We start from the raw sequence: 17,029 nt of genomic DNA, 5'->3' as shown, positions 1-17,029 counted from the left end.
CACATACACACATGCACACACTCACGCATACACACACACACACACACACACACACACACACACATACACAGACAGCCCATCTGAAAGTGATGAAAGAGATTCCTGCCTCCTGGGGATTTCAGGAATTTTAGTCAGGTTTGAGTGTTTGGTACCCATCTTAATCACTGTTCTATTGCTGTGAACAGACACCACGATCACAGAAATCTTATAAAGGAAATCACTTAATTGGGGTTGCCTTACGGTTCCAAGGTTTAGGCCATTTTCATCACGGTGAGGAGCATGGTGGCACGCAGGGAAACATGATGCTGAAGAAGGAGCTGAGAGCTTTGCATCTGATCCAAAGGCAGGAGGAGAGAAGAGCCACTGGGCCTGGCATGGGTGCTAGAAACATCAAAGCCCACTCCCAGTGACACCTTTCCTCCAACAAGGCCACACCTCCTAATCCTTTCAAATGGGGCCATTCCTTAAGCATTCAAATACCTGAACTTGTGGGGCCATTCTTATTCAAACTACCACATTACAGTCGCAGACATTCCCGGTCCAAAGATGGCTTTACCTCAGACATCCAAAAGCTATCCCTCCCAGTAGCTGCCTTCTCATCCCCTCTCTCCTTCCCCCAAACATTCAAAGCTCCCATCCTCTGGACGATTCTAACCTTGGTCTCACTCCTCTCCCCACCGAAAGGGCACAAGAACAGAGAAATAACAAGAAACTCAATACAGCAACAGCTCTGCAAAAAACCGGATCTCTTTGGTGTGTGTGTGTGTGTGTGTGTGTGTGTGTGTGTGTGTGGTGGGGCTCAGTGGTTAAGGCCACTTGTTCTTTCAGAGGATTTGGATTTGATTCCCAGCACCTACATAGTGTCTCTCAACTATGTGTAACTCCAGTCCCAGGGCCTCTTGTAAACGTATAAAATAAAAATGAAAGAACCGTAACTTTAGTTTGTGACCTGGTGCCCCTAGGTCCCCAAATTATTTTCTACTTAATTCCCTAAAGAAATATAAAGAGTCAGTGACTGGGGAACTCAATATTATTTTTACGAAATAATATTGGAGTGTATTGTTTCTCATTTTCTAACACAACAGAGGCAGCCTTCAGCGTTGTCATAAATCTATTCTACATTTTAAAAACTGCAATACAACAGCAAACCACAACCAAAAAGGCCGTATCCAGTGTTTCCTAGAAATTCCAAGTAAATGGCATTGAAATCAAGTCATTTAAATAATTCAAACCGCAGAGGTCACTTAGCACAGATGGGTGAACAGTTAGGGTTCCCGCGGCAGGTGGCTTCTGCTCTCTAACTGTATCCATAATAAATTCCTTAAGGCAATGTCACAGACCCTTCTCGAGATTGAGATTCAAGTTTCTCCTGTCATTTAAGACACACCCCACCCCTACCCCACCCCCACAGCCCGGCCACATTGTTGATTTGAGCCGATGACTACAAATGGTCTCAGGCTCTGATGCAGGGTTGGAATTTGAAGCACGCACTGGAGAACTTACTGCTGTTGATTTCTGGTGCACATTAAAAAACAAAACCGTCAGCTTCACTCAGCAATCCAACCTTGGGCATGCAAAGCTACACAGAATTCGTAGGCTTGCAAGCAAAGCAGTTCCACAAACCCGTGGATGCTAACAATCCACAACTGCCCAGCTGCCTATCAACAACAGAGCCTGAAAGGACTCACAACCAATCATATAAAAGGAAAAAGACACACAGCGCTTTGAAATGCAAAGACAGTTCTAACTCTTCAAGGACGTAATTGGGAGACTCCTTAAGGTCACGCTTAAAAAGCCGCAGTTCCAGTCGTCAAAAAGTACCCACGTTATTTACAATTTGATTGCATACGTTGCTTTGTTTGTTTGTTTCATTTTAACAGGAAAGCACGAATTCAAACAATTCCTACCTGGGAATATGGACGGTCTCTTTTTGGGACGCCTCAGGTGAAAAGGTTCCAGGTTTTTGATGTTTCTTTGAAGTTTTCCTTTAACGTGATTTCCGATGGGAAGTTCAAGTGGCAGGCTGCTCCGTCTCAATGATTTTAATTCATTTTGAGATGAATTTAACTTGTTCTTTGTTCTGGAATATAAATTGCTGTCATCAACGGCCATTGTAGCAGATTCATTGGAGACTCTGAACAAAACTCGTCAAAGCCAATCCCAGTGGCGACCAGAACCACCTCCTGCCCCAGCTCCAGACTGGAAGTTCTCATGCTTGGTCTTACACTTGTTTGGGAAGCTTAACAAGTTGGTGGGCGGGGAACTGAACAGGTGTAGAATTACTAAGTAGCTCCTCCCTCTACTGTTAATAGCACAGGGGTGGGGTTGGGGGGCGGTGTCCAGAATAAATCGTTAGGGGCTGGAGACTAGGGGAGATGTGACACACAGGCTCTTGAGGATGACAGACAGTAAAAGTGGTATCAAGTGTGAAATTTCTGTTTTATTGGTGTCCAGCTATAAAGCCAACACAAACCGTGTAAGATTGAAAACCGACGCAGACTGCGAGTCCCATTTCCCACAACATTTAGAGATTTGTTTTTAAACCAGTTTGGGGGAAGTATTTTTACACTTTTATCTTTGTGATTCGAGCTGCACACTCGTACACATCCTTCTGGATTCATATTTGGCTGGCGGCCAATTTGAAATTGGCTAGAAGGGACAGGAGAGAGATCACCAGCCGTGACCAGGAAGGAACCGGTTGTGGGCGTGTGCGCTCAGGCAGCAGTGCCGGGAAGCCTGGATCGTCCCGACCCACCCTTCCATCCTGTGCTCCACCTGCAGATGACTTCTCCAGAAATTCAGGAAGCCTGGCTGGAGAGCCAGAGGTTTAGAAAACAAGCTTCAATCTCAGCCGCGATGGCGTCCGCCATTCTGCAGATCACAGATAAATGTTGTGTTTGTCGGGCGCTGCCTTGCTTCCCGCTAAAAAGTTCACAGGGTTTGGTGGTCTGAGCAAAACCAGCTTCCTGCTTGCCCTGGCCACAGCTTTCTGTTCTGCTTCCAGATTTTTAAGCTTTTTGTCCTCTGTTCCCCCTTCCCTTGCTCTATTTATGTTGTAAAGACCTGCATTCTTTTCTTGGCGAAGAAATCTCAAGTCTTTAATATTCTCCTTAGCCATGCCCTAGGGCCGTGTCCGGCAGCAATCTGTGTGCATGCATGCCCTTTTATGCACGCAGTGACACACAGGCAAACACACACACACACACACACACACACACACACACTTCTACCTCTATGCTGTCTAGATGCATACAGCCTGAATCAAAAGATGAAGTAATTGATTTCTGTGTCTGTCTGTCTCTCTCTGTATTTGTGTGTGTGTGTGTGTGTGTGTGTGTGTGTCTGTCTGTCTGTCTGTCTGTCTGTCTTCTCTCAGAGGCACTGAAACCAAGTGAAAAGAGCCAAGGTGGAATTCAGATTTTTATTGGTGTTTGTTGGGAAGTATTTTCCACAATAGCAAGTTTTGTGAAAAGGCTTTTCACATTAAAATGCATTTTAAAGTAAAATTAGATGTTTCCCAAGACTGAAATGATTAGCCACAGTAATAATTGAAGAAAAGCTAATCGCTGAGATCTGGCTCAGCAGAGGCAGAGCGGAGAGATGACTCCACGTTAGGAGCACTTGTGGAGGACCCAGTATCCACATGGAAGCTCACAATTCCTGTTCCAAAGGTCTGACGCTGCCTTCTGAACTCCACGGGCACGAGGAACGCACACGGTGCACACGCTGACACGGCAAAACACGCATACACATAAATAAATCTAATAAAAGAAAAAGAAGCCATGTTTTGGGGAGGGAGCATGGGGAAGGTTGGAGGGAGGAGAGGAAGGGGGAATGATGTAAATATGTACATATGTAAAATTAAAAAATGAACTTAGTAAAAAAGAAATGATTAACACATCATCAAAAGTTCTATCCTATTCCTGAGGTCTCTAAGATGTCTTGATTCTCTAAACATTAAAGGATGCAAGAGAGAGGGATACAGGGATTCATAGTGCACTGCATATAATCTCCTTCCTCCCCAAGTCATTTCTCCTCAAAGGGAATACAGACAGACAGGAAACTCACTCACTCAATACATTTTCTGAAGGGGGAAGTGACAACATCTTGAATTTGCTCTCATTAAATTTTTAGGGAGTAGTGAACAAAAATATTTTTAATTCTTCAAAGCTGAAATTAAATCACACACACACACACACACACACACACACACACACACACAGAGTGGACTATCCATTTGAAATATTTAAACTGTCTGCCATGAATGGCAGTCAGCCAAAGAAAATTTAGTTCGGTAGATTTAAACAACAATCATCCTCAGTTCTGATGTTAAGTCTGACTTTTCTCTTTATACCAAGAGGTAAAAAATTAAATAACACCCTCTTTAACTTTTTTATTTTATTTTATTTTTTGTGACTTTATTGTCTAGTGGTGGAGACAGGACCTTGTACCTTGTGCTTTCTAGGCAAGCTCTCTACCAGTGTGCACAAATTAAACTATTTATTTATTTATTTATTTATTTATTTATTTTCTCAGGCAGCTAACAGAGTGAGGATGTTAAGTTCTGGCTTGAAGGAAACCCATAGTAATTACAAATCACTAATTGTGATTATAAATAATTATAAATAAATAATTATAAATAGATAATCGGATACTTTTATCATAATGACCACTGTATCTTAAGCATCTCCATAATTCAATAAATCTAATAAACGGATCTTTTTTGCATGATCCTAATTTAATCTGTGAAGACACGGTGCATTTTATATATTGAATAGGCTTTTCCCAATTTGTTTCTGAATCTTGCTTAGCCTGGTGCTAACACACATCTGCAAATATTTCTTATTCTTTAGTGCCTCACTGAATATTTTTAAACAGAGAGGATAACAGATATCAGAATGATGAAAATCACCTAGTCACTTGACTCCTCTGATTTCTTTCTCCAGACATCACCAACCAACCACCTTTAGGGAACAGCACAAAGTCAAGTGTGTCTAAGGTATTCTCTGTTTGTGGTTATAACTGAGGCTATCTTTCCTCAGTTCCTAAAAACGACATGATGATGGGGCTGGAGGGGTGGCTCAGTGGTTCAAAGCGCTTGGTGCTCTTGCAGAGGACCTGGGTTCAGTTCCCAGTACGCATGTCAGGAAACTCAGACCCACCAGTAACTCCAGTTTTAAGCCATCCAATGCCTCTGGTTTCCATGGGTCCCTGTACTAATCTGCACATAACTCCATTCCCATATACACATTATTTTAAAAACTGAAGCTGTTCAGTAGACAGCTCATGGCTTTCGTAGCAATTAACAAAGATGCACAGCTTAAAGCTAAAAGTCTCTGCTCTTTTGGGTTGCTTTTACCGTCTGCTCATTCCTATTTCAGTTCCTTCGCCCAAATTCTTCGGGGACTCTTAAAAGTCTGTTTTCCAGGACTATAGATGTAATTGCATCACAGAACGTGTGCTTAGCATGTGTGAAGCCCAGTATTGTAGCAACAAGAAATATATTTTACTTGCTTTCCGTCTCAGGCATGTACCTACTATGTGTCCGAGTTCTTTACTCCCAAGAATAATTATGAGGGGAACAGATCTAAAACACAAGGTGGAGGCAGGGGGTCACTGAGGCTCAAGGGAGCCAGCCTATCTCTAGGTTCTGTTAGAAACCCTGTCTCAAAGGAGTGAGGTGGAAAGAGACAGCAGGATACATGATGTCTTCCTCTGGCCTCTGAAGTCATACAGGGATGTGCACTCCTGCACACACATGTGCACATATCACACACATGCTTACGCACAAAAATATTCTGTGCTTGCAGCAGCACAGAATTTGTATGAATAACATGTTGTTCTTGTCTTTGCTTCTTAAAGGTAACATTTTTATTTACACAGCATTTGAGCTGTGTGAGACAGTACAGATCATCTGGAGATGGCTCAAAGCCTATGGGAGGGTAGACCTAGACTAATCTAAATACTACATGTTTCTTATAAGGGACCTCAGCATCTTTGGGTTTGGGAGCTAATTTCCTAACAATGTGGTAACACCATGGAGCCTTTCATTAAGAAAAATTTAGCCGGGCAGTGGTGGCGCACGCCTTTAATCCCAGCACTTGGGAGGCAGAGGTAGGCGGATTTCTGAGTTCGATGCCATCCTGGTCTACAGAGTGAGTTCCAGGACAGCCAGGGCTACACAGATAAACCCTGTTTTGAAAAAACAAAAACAAAAAAAAAAGAAAGAAGCAAAAAAAAAAAAAAAAGAAAGAAAAATTTAGATGTATTAGTGATTCCAAAGAACCGAGGGCTGGCAGAAAAATAACCATGTGATACACATATACAATGTATATCATTTATAAAATTAAATATATATTAAACACTTTATGCCTGTATAAAACTATATATTAAATACTTTATTTACATGTGGATATAAAGTAACATATATTCAAATTTATTTAATGTCTCTATGTGTATGCATCAGGTATGAGTGACCACAGAAGCCAAAAGAGGGTGCTGGATCCCCTGAAGCTGCTGGTACAGGCGGATGTGTGTCACCTATACGGGTGTTGGGGACCCAAAAGGGGTCCTCTGGAGGAGCAGCAAGTGATCCTAACCACCGAGACACCTCTCCAGCCCCTACAATAGCAGCATAATTTAAACATGTAGGAAATAGCTTTTGGGTTTTTTGTTTTGTTTTGTTTTGTTTTGTTTTACAATAATGGGTTTCTTTGTACAGCCTTGTCTGTTCTGGAACTCCCTCTGTAAACCAGTCTGGCCTCCAACTCACAGAGATCTACCTGCCTCTGCCCCTGCCCCTGCCCCTGCCCCTGCCCCTGCCCCTGCCCCTGCCCCTGCCTCTGCCTCCCCAGTGCTGGGATTAAATGCATGCACCACCACTGCTCAGCTACAAAAATAATTACTTTTAAAAAGTATTCCATTCTTAAAAGCTGGCTCTGGCCTCTTAAAACAAGTTAGTAATTCATAGCAAAATGTAAAAAGATGTTTAAAGTTTTAAAAAGTTTTGGCTATAGTCAGTAATCCTTTTCATGAACCACATTCGTTAATCTGAACAGCTGAAGGTTTATGAAATTGAGAAGCTAGGATTTATAATGCGGAGTACTCAGAACCTTTACAAATGGCACTGGAACTGGTTCTTACTGATGTGCAACCCAACTTACTTGCTGTAGTGTTTTATTTTTCCTCATTTAATTTTGGAAGTCTCAGCAAAATGCCAGAAATTGCCTGGTCCATTCTCAAGGTATGCTAAGACCTACTGGGACACTTTTGAGGGCCTTCTGGAGACTCCTTAAAAAAAAAAAGACACACCAGGATGGTTCAGTCGTTAAGACCACTGACTGCTCTTCCAGAGATCCTGAATTCAATTCCCTGAAACCACGTAGAGGCTTATAACCATCTGTAATGGGATCCGATGCCCTCTTCTGCTGTGTCTGAAGATAGCCACAGCATACTCATATATATATAATAAATAAATCTTTTATAAATAATTAGGTACACTATAAACAAACCTTTCTTTAGCCCTGATTATGAACTCAGTCAGGAAAAAACCAATAGTTTGTCTTATTTTTCTACTGAATAGATAGAATTGAGATTTGCACTCCTAACATAACTAAAGATATTGAGGTATTTTTACTCCAGAGAAAGTTTTAGTCCTGGGAAAGGTAGTTTCCAAAAACTAGGTCGGTGAGTAACTATGGCCACCAGGCTGGCTGGAGCATCACTGTGCCCTGTCATCATCATTAGTGTCACTGAAGATTTCAACTTTCCACCTGTGTGCCCATGGCAGCTAAACCTAAGGCTTCCCTGACTGTCTGCCCAGAGCTCAGCATCTCTGTGTTCTAGTGCATTCTACCCATTTCTGGGTCAAAGGTCAGCATGGTCTTAAATGCCACTTCTAGGCTGCAGTGCCTGAGTTTCTAGATGTCTGACTGAAACGTACCACTGTTTGCCAAGTGGAAAAACAACAACAACAACAACAACAACAAAACCTGAGGGCTTGAAACTACTCTTACCAAATGAGGCCATATTTACTTCTTAGACATCTTTTGGCTGGTGTCCTCTGCCCTTTATAGCTACTTGTGACTCCCCACAGGTCTGGCCTCTTTGACCGGAGTCCCTTACACCTTCCATCTTTGACATGGCTTCTTGATCTGTCATACTTTGGGAAGCCACTCCTGAGAGCTTCCTTCCTGCTTAAAAACACATCCCAACATCGGGCAGGCCACCTCTGCCGTGCAGATGAATGTGCTAGCCAGGCCAGGGAGTCAAAGGTCGGAACAAACGGCACACGCATCTTCACAGGACATGACCATAGTTTTATTAAAGCTCTGTGGCTTTTGTGCATTTATGGGCTGACCCAAACTTCAACACCTACCTTGTTACGAGGACCCTGTCATTCCTGGACTTAAGCAAATGACTCTGTATTGCTTTAGGGACCTCTTTCATAGTACCCCCTTGAGTTAATTTTATGTATATTTAAATAATTTTTATTCAGACTTAAAAAATCTGAACTTTGGCTTTGAACGAACACACAGATTTTTGTTTACTGAGCCCAAGTCACTAAGAGTCTGGTGTCTTGCTTTTCTGGTCCAGAGCATGGAAGACGCCTTGTTTCTTCCATCAATGCCTTGCTTCCTACAGCAACGTAAATGGTGCTTGGAATGTTTAAATGAGAGGTGTCGCTGGCACATAAAACAGATAATGACAGCGTGGACATACACACAAGTGCTAGGTGGCTGTGTCTGGCAACTTAAATGCCACCTTTCTTATGACTGTATACACTTTATCTGATTGGACATTGGTGTTCCCGATCAAGACACCCAACAAAGGACCCTCCCCAGTCTGATGACAGGACATGTATGTAAAACATGTAGGAAGGTGATTTGTGAAAGAGACCATGCCCAAACCTGTATCAAAAATCATTATTAATGATGGACAGATCTAGTCTTCCTTTAATGGCAAAGTCTAAAAAAAATAGCATTTCTCACCTTCTACACTAGGGTTTCCAATCACCTCTAGACTCTCTTTGCTTCTGCCTCCTCTCTTCCTGGTCCCTAATCACTGCACACAGAGTATTCCCTTGGTCCCTACCTCTGTTCAACTAGGAGAAACAACTGAAGCACATGAGAAATTTCAGTAGGTGTTCTTATAGAATGGATAATTTCTTGCTTCTTGCCAAGTGTTGAATTAAAGCACCATCAAGTTGGGCAGTGGTTGCACACACCTTTAATCCCAGCACCCAGGAGGCAAAGACAAGCAAATCTCTGAGTTCGAGGCTAGTAGAGTGACACAGAGAAACCCTGCCTTGCAAACAAACAAACAAACAAACCAAAAGCGCCATCATTTTGCTTTTGCCTCTACCCAGAATTAAATTCCACATTAGATTCTGAACACACCATGTATTGCACAAGATGGTGATGTGTAACCTGTGTCTGCCCATTCCAGAATCCTAGCCTCCTGTAACTAGATCAAAACTGAGAGCCCTCCTACCAAGGAGAGCATTAAGAAATATTCAACTTCACTTCTTTCGGAATCCTTATCTCAAGTGAGCATACCCATCCCTCTCTTCTTTTTCCATTTTCTAGGCAGAAATAGGATTTATTTTACATCATATCCTAGAAGGCAGGAGAGGTGTACACCAAACCAGTGTTTTCTACTCTTGTGAAGTACAAGGATAAATGCATATTATACATTCACAATGACTGAGATAAGAACCTACAGTAGCTCTAGAAGCAAGCCGTTGGTGGTTCTTGTACCCTAGTCACGATACTTGTACCCCATTAATATCTTGTACAATGATTTATAGTTGGATCACAATGTAAAGAGATACTTGCATGGTAGCTAGACTGAAAACAGCCACAATTAAGATAATCTAGCCCTCTTAACATTCATCTTCCTTTGATTTTAAAAGAAACACATTTTGGTTTTTAATCAGACTATTTGGAAGGCACAACGAAATAAAGAAAAAGAAGAAGAAAAAAAGAAATCTCACAGCCTCACCAACAAAGGCAAACATTGTTGACTGGGATCTTTGTTTGGTGTTCTGTTACCCACCCAAGTCCAACCCCAGAGCCTGTCCTCAACCCAGGGAGGAGACACATCCCTGTGTAGCATCTCACGTGGCTGGGTGGAGCCATGGATGGTGGAGTCAGCCACTGAGTGAGATCAGTAAGAGTCTGTGACGGTATAAAAAATGAAGACAGGGAGAGACATAGCTCAGGGGTGGAGCGCTACCCAGTAGGCATGAGGCCCTAGGCCTGACCCCACCAACACCACAAAATGAATAAAATATTAATAAAAATTCAATTATATGTTAATTATTCTAACTTAGAAGGAGGGGGAGGCAAAGGCGATAGGCAGTGGAAGACATTAAAAAATTTGGAGTAGATGTCTTTCCAACAGAGGCACAATGGGTCCCGAGGCCTGTGAATCATGACTCTAAAGGAATGCGGTCCATACATTTACCTCGTTTTTACCTCATCTCTCCTTAGTAACAGTCACACTACCCTTCTGCTCAGTTGTTCTCAACCTTCCTAATGGTGTGGCCCTTTATTTCAGTTCCTCATGTTGTGGTAACCCCCCAATCATAAAACCATTTTGTTGCTATCTCATAAATATCTGACACGCCACTCCCTAAAGGGGTGGAGACCCACAGGTTGAGAACCACGGCTTTGGCTTTATTGTGAAGCCAGCCATTTGCAAACAGCATCATTTCCCCAGGAGCCACTTGAGCATTGCTGAGGAACTAGCAGTTGGCCTTAAGGCGTGCCTTAAATTCTTGCATTCTGCTATCTGGGTCCCCCAGTCCCTACAGGTCACCTCATGCATAACCAATCACCCTTGTGCATGGTCAGGTAGACATTAGGAAATAACCTCCCACAACTTGAACGGGCTCGGGAGCCCCACACAACCCAAAGAACTGGCTTTGTAATTTACACTGGTGGATAAAGAAATTTTTTTTTTCCTAGTGCCCTGTATCCATTGCTGCAGGTAGGCAAATGAAGTCAAGACACAATGCAAGTTTTTCTAGAAACTGTCCTCAAAGCAGGCAGATGCCTGAAAACCAGCAAGGTTCTCATTAAGCTGGTAATGGCTCTGCTTTACACAAACCTGTATTTTTCTTGTTGTTGAACAAGTTTGTCCACAAAGGATCAACTCTTGCACCACCTCTAGGAAATGTTATCCTCTTAGGAAGGCCAGGTTTTTTCCACCCATGAGTGCTGTGGCTTTACTGTAGCCTTTGTTAAGGGCACAGAGGTTGATGCGTAATTTCCTAAACACTACCTTGTGGTTCCCCATTTTTACACAGTAATTCTTCTCAAAATACCTGGCCTCAGATTTTTATATATTTTTGTCAGGCTTTTATTTATCATTAGAATTAACTGGCTTTTTCTAAATTGAGAGACAATGCATTACAAGTTTATGGTAGTGGGACAATTTAGAAATTCTTAAAAATGGAAGGATTTTGGGCTGGAGAAATGGCTCCGTGGTTAAGATCACTGGCTGCTCTTCCAGAGGTCCTGAGTTCAATTCCCCGAAACACATGGTGGTTTATAATCATTAGTAATGGGATTTGTTGCCCCTCTTCTGGCATATCTGAAGACAGCTACAATGTCTTCATATATGTAAAATAAACAAACAATTCTTCTAAAAATACTGAAGAATTTTGAAAAATCCAGTGTGCTGGAGTATGCAAGAGGCATACTGCTTGTCCAGAAGACCTTGGTCCAGTTCCCAGCATCCCGTAACTCCATCGCTAAGAGATCTGATGCCTTCTTCTGTTCTGCCCTCTGCAGACACCTGCACTCACAGACAAGTATCTGCACAGACACTCACACACATACCCACACAGAAACTCACAAACATGCCTACACAGGCACATATCCACACAGACACCCACACAATACACATATCTACACACACATATACACATAATTAAAAATAAGTCTTTACAAACATTTTAAAGAGAATAAAATTGAGTTTTTATAATTCACTTTATAAAGGAGACTGAACTACCATATTTGTCAAGTACCCAGGATATTTATTCTTCAGGAACTGGAGATACAGCCCGTTGATACAGCATTAACATGTATGAGGCCCTAGCTTCACTTCTCAGCGATGCATTAAATAAATAAATGAGTTAACTAATTAATATAGAACAATAGTTGCCAAGTACTTTAACTGAGTCACAGAAATGCTTAAACCTCGGCAATTCCAGGGGAAGCAGATGAGAAACACAATTCATCAAGTCATCTTAGAAGTTCTCTGGGGCCAGGCAGTGATGGCGCGCGCCTTTAATCCCAGCACTTGGGAGGCAGAGGCAGGCGGATTTCTAAGTTCGAGGCCAGCCTGGTCTACAGAGTGAGTTCCAGGACAGCCAGGTCTACACAGAGAAACCCTGTCTCTAAAAAACCAAAAAGAAAAAAAAAAAGAAGCAGCAGCTCTCTGGGTTATCTGCGATCATGGGTGTATGCCAGGCATATTTAATACAAAAGTACCTTGCCTGTTTGGAAGGCAATACACCCTATACTATACAGAGAGGCACACTAAGCTTCTTTTCCCTAGAAAATGTCTATGATTTAATTTCTTCTTTAAAACTTTAAAATTAACCTTAATGATGTGCACATTTAAATGAAAGAGGATGTTGCAGTTTCATGCTCAAGCAGAATAAACAAACAGGGCAGGGCAAACACACTAGGTACATGTGTCTAGAGCTTCTTACGGTTTAGATACATTTTGGTGGAGCTTCTTGACAGTTCAGGTGACTTTATTCAGCACCAGAAGATACAAGAGGGCTCTGATTACCCATAAACTGGCTCTCTTCTTTGCCCAAACCACTTAAGTCTTCTTTCCATATCTTGTCATTGTCAAAAATCTTCCTTGGGCTGGAGAGATGGCACAGTATGAAAGAGCACTGGCTGCTCTTGGAGAGGACCCAGGTTCAGTTCCCAGCCTTCCCATGGCAGCTCATAACCATCTGTAACTCCAGTTTCAGGTAATCCAATGCCCTCTTTTGGCCTCTGTAAGTACTGCACGCATATGGTACATATACATCCATGCAGGCAAAACTCTCATACACATAAAAAAAAAAATCTCTTGATATGGACTCAAGGCTATATTTTTCTCTTTTTAAGGAGTAAATGTGTTTTAGTTAGGGTCTGGCTTACAGGTTTAAAGGTTCAATCTATTATCAAGGTAGGAGCATGGCAGCATGGTGCAGGAGGAGCTGAGAGTTCTACATCTTCATCTGAAGGCTGCTAGCAGAACACTAGCTTCTAGGCAGCTAGGACAAGTGTATTAAAGCCCACACCCACAGTGACACACCTACTCCAACAAGACCACACCTCCAAATAGTGTCACTCCCTGGGCCAAGCATATACAAACCATCACAAAATGTTTTATGGTTTTGCTTTTTAAAAAAAGATTTAGTTTTTTTATTTTAAAAAGCAGAACTGATATGTGTCTGTTGGGGGGGGGGCACAAGCATATGAATGCAGTGCCCACACAGACCAGAAGAGGGCATCAGGTCCCCTGGATTTGGAGTTGCAGGTGGTTGTGGCTGACCAACATGAGTGCTAGGAACTGAATGGGGGACCCCTGGAAGAGCAGTCAGTGCTGTTAAGCCATGATCTATCTTTCTGGCCCCACAAATACATCTCCTGATGCAAATTTTCATCCAATATTTCATACTGCTCATTTTCAAGGTAAGGTCAACACACACACACACACACACACACACACACACACACCATAGCTGTATATCTGGTTTTGTCTATATTTATGCAACCTAGTATTTTTTAAAATAGGTGTTACTAATTAATGCCCAAAAGTTAATTGACACCTATATTATCATTCTCAAATTTTAAACAGACATAATTTTCAAGCCCACATTAGTGCCTAAGCTGGGTAGTGCATGCAGCTACCCAGCAGAGCAGCTAGGCACTCGAGACCCTCATGTTTAACCGGTCCACACTGGAATCTCCCTGACTTCTGAATTGCTGGCATTTTCTTGGTCACCTGTGTTTTTTATTTGGGAACTCACCTAACATCCCCTCCTATCCCCGACCATATATCCACAGCCATATTCCAGCGATTACCACTCTTAGAATTGATAATATCCTCGATCCCCACACTCTCTTCCCAACACGAGGCTCCTTTAACCTCTGCCTGGATCTGTCAACACTTTTTGCACTGTTCTTCCCTTTCAGGCATGTCCCCAGTGTAGGTGTCCACTAGCAATTTCTAAAAGGCCACTAGGAGACCATTCTGTACTTGTAGAGTTTAATGGCTTCCCACAGGCGGCTGCAGGACCAGATTTATCCCTCCCCTCCCATCTCAGCGAACTGGGCTGCCGGTGTTGACCCTCAAGAGTTCCTCCCAGTTTGGGTGGCTCTCATGTTCAGCCTGACTTCCCACCCCACCTTGTCCTGGAGTTCTGTTCACTCCATCATCCCCAGTTCCCCGCTTTGTTGGATCCCACCACCCCACTTCCTAGCTCCCCTGAAGCAGCATTTCTGGCTCCCTGGGGCTCCTTTATGCCCCTGGCCCTCACTATACCACTCTGTTATGAATCTGTTTTCCCCAGATAGTCTTCTTAGCCTCTGCTTATCACTCCTTGGCTGGGATGTGACTCATTTCTTACTGGTCCTTGTGTCCCCAGAGCTTGGTCTAGCTCCTGGCATTCAGTGAGTGCTCAGGAATGTATCTGCTGGAGGAACATCCTGCTGACCAGTGAGAGCACAGGGAATAAAGGTAGACACAAGAGAACAGTGTTTTCAGAGTTCTGGTAAATGTCTTCATATACTTAAACCAATATCCGTACCTGGCTAGTACTTCATCAGAAGACAGCCAGTTATTTCCTCTGAAGAAAAAGAAGGAGGAAGAGGAGGAGAAAGAGGAGGGAGAGGAGGGAGAGGAGGAGGGAGAGGAGGAGGAAGAGGAGGGAGAGGAGGAAGAGGAGGAAGAAGAGGAGAAGAAGAAGGAGAAGGAAGAGGAGGAGAAGGAGAAGGAGGAGGAAGAGGAGGAGGAGGAGGAGGAGGAGGAGGAGGAGGAGGAGGAGGAGGAGGAGTTCCAGACCAACTGAAATATGTAGGTCAAAGGCTGGCGAGCAACGAGACGCCGGGACATGTTGCTCTAACCTCGTGAGGTTGATTTTCTTGATTCACAAAAGGCTCAAAGGTGAATTCCGACAACAGCTTTGGACATGTTTCAAACTGAGTTCAAAATGCTTTTTTTTTTTCCTACTTCAGAGGAAAAATAAAAGAGGAAAAACAACAGGAAGTGGAGTCAGTACTGTTTTGTTTAACGGACCTTTCTAGGCTCTGGCTAATGACAACAGCTTTAGACAAGGGCAGCAGCTCGTGGCAAAGGACAGCAGGTCTTCAGCAGCAGGAGGAAGGGACAGCAGGCCAGATGTGATGGCTGAAGCCATACTGTGCTGACTGCCTCAGTGAGGGCTGGCTCCCCTGTGACCTCCACAGGAGCCCGGAGCTTGTACTTAGAGCAGTAGTTCTCAGTCTGTGGATCCTAACCCCTTTGGGAGTCAAAACAACAACAACAAACAACAACAACAAAAATCCAACCAACCAACCAACCAAAACCCTTCATAGGGGCCACCTAAGACCATCAGAAAACAGATACTTACTTACTTCATTACAGTAGCAAAGTCACAGTTATGAAGTAGCACTGAGAATAACTTTGTGGTTTAGAGTCACCATAACGTGAGGAACTGTATTAGAGGATGGCAGCGTGAGGAAGGTTGAGGACCACTGTTGAAGAAGTAGGAAGGGCAATCCCCATGAAGGGCCGACAGTGCTGCCATTCCATCCTTCTCCCGTGCTGCGCTTGCTGGGGTTCTTCTGTGTCCCAGTCAAGGTTGGGAAGTAGGGTCAAGGAGAGAGGCAGCGTTCCCAACCTTGGGGTGTTCACAGCTTAATGGATGAAGGTGCATGTGCGGTCAGGCCAGACTAACTGCCTGGCTACATAAAGGGCAGTGGAGAAGACCCTTCAGTAAGAAAGGAGTAGGGAGGGAGAGCTCAAATGTCCATCATACATGGGCAGTGAGTTTGGTGAGGAATGGCACACCAGGATAAAACTGATAAGGATAACCTTTGCCAAGATGTCCGAGGCTTGGCCCTGAATGCCACCAGTGCAGCAGATCCAGTCCACTGCTCGCCAGGACAAAAAGTTATATCTTTGTCACCCTATCTGTGCAATAAATATCTCAGAGGCTAATTAAGACCATTGAGTTAAAGGTGTGGACAACTTACGTTTATGTTCATGCTATAAAACTTAAAATTTAAGGGCCATAAAACTAATCAATCTGTAAGAAGTACCCAGGTTTCAAGAGGAGAACAGTACAATTTCCTTTTTAAACGCTTCCTGGGTATAGATTTGCTTCTGCTCTAAAGTTTTCTCTTTGCTTTGCTATCTGAAACATCTTGTTAACAATGTTTCCCTGTCCCTTTAAACAATGCTCTTGACACTCTAAAATAAAAGCGTATCCCTCTCTGAGCTGGGAAGTCAGCCTGGTGAGGTGGACTTCTACACCCAAAGGTAGGAATCCTTTAGTAGGTCAGATGCAGGTCTCAGAGTGAGATGAAATGAGATAACCTCCAGCAAATTCAGCTTTCGTGACCTGGGGCATTGATAAGTGAAGGCCATTTCATATTTCCTCTTTCAAACTTGCTATCAGGTGGAAGGGAATAACCCCAGAACAGAAGCTCATAAATGCAGGGTGGGTCAGAAGAGACGGTTGCTTTATTTGACCTCTCCAAAAGTGAAAAACTGCCAACTTACAAGCAGCAATCTATAGAGCCTTCCAGGAGATCAGTGATAACAAACACTCAGCCCAAAGACCAACCCAGTGTCCCAGACTTTAAGACTTAACCATCCAACATTAGCCCGCGTCAGATGGCAGGCGGGCAGCTGAAAGTCTAGGGAACTTGAAATTGGAAAGTTGGGGTTTGGTGCTGTGTGATAGGGAGTGAGTACTTTAACCTCTTGCCAGGATTCTGTCTTCATCCTT

At 43.2% G+C, this 17,029-nt stretch overlaps 1 protein-coding gene across 1 annotated transcript in view; it reads right to left on the bottom strand.

Annotated features, from left to right (window-relative positions):
* Fry (FRY microtubule binding protein) overlaps positions 1-17,029 on the bottom strand; it is a 388,166-nt gene that overhangs the window by 303,385 nt on the left and 67,752 nt on the right. The window contains exon 2 of the mRNA XM_028779754.1: positions 1,908-2,080. The gene's annotated coding sequence lies outside the window, so the exon portion shown is untranslated. The remainder of the gene's footprint in view (positions 1-1,907; positions 2,081-17,029) is intronic.

This window comes from Grammomys surdaster, unplaced genomic scaffold (assembly GCF_004785775.1).
Source record: "Grammomys surdaster isolate TR1022 unplaced genomic scaffold, NIH_TR_1.0 362, whole genome shotgun sequence".
NCBI classification, from domain to species: Eukaryota; Metazoa; Chordata; class Mammalia; order Rodentia; family Muridae; genus Grammomys; species Grammomys surdaster.
Note: the sequence above shows the minus strand (reverse complement) of the source record. Positions and strands in the feature narration are given on the sequence as shown.